Here is a 502-nt window from a genome sequence, read left to right as displayed (position 1 = left end):
AGTCAGACATGATTTACAGTAGACCTAGGCTAGACCTACTGTATTCACAGTGGTAATGTGGGGAGAACTCAGTGATGCAACATTGAATCCTCCTTGTTCAGTAGGCCTTGTTTAAATTGTTACTTTCACCATATTGTCCGTTTGCTAGAATTATACATTATAGGCCTACCTAATTTAGGGCCTGCAGTGCAGGTCAAGGCAAGCATAATATTAATAAACCACTTCAGCTTAACGTCATTTTACATCACACTATACTGACCATAGAGCTTGTTTGCACTTTGCAGTTTGTCTCCCTCTCCACTAGATGGTGCTTAGAACCCAGAAAATATTCCTTCACCCCCTTTCCATCCACTGCCATCGTCATCATCATCGCCCACAAAATGGATGACGGCCTTTAGAAATAAGCAGGGTGCGTCACGACTCTGAGGTGCGCATGCTGTGCCATAAATTTATGTTCCACCTGTTTTTTGATGCCTCAGCAGAGACAGAAACCGCCCAAGAG

This window comes from Protomyctophum bolini, assembly GCF_963924005.1.
Source record: "Protomyctophum bolini genome assembly, chromosome: 22".
Classification (NCBI taxonomy): domain Eukaryota; kingdom Metazoa; phylum Chordata; class Actinopteri; order Myctophiformes; family Myctophidae; genus Protomyctophum; species Protomyctophum bolini.
This window is presented reverse-complemented; position numbering follows the sequence as displayed.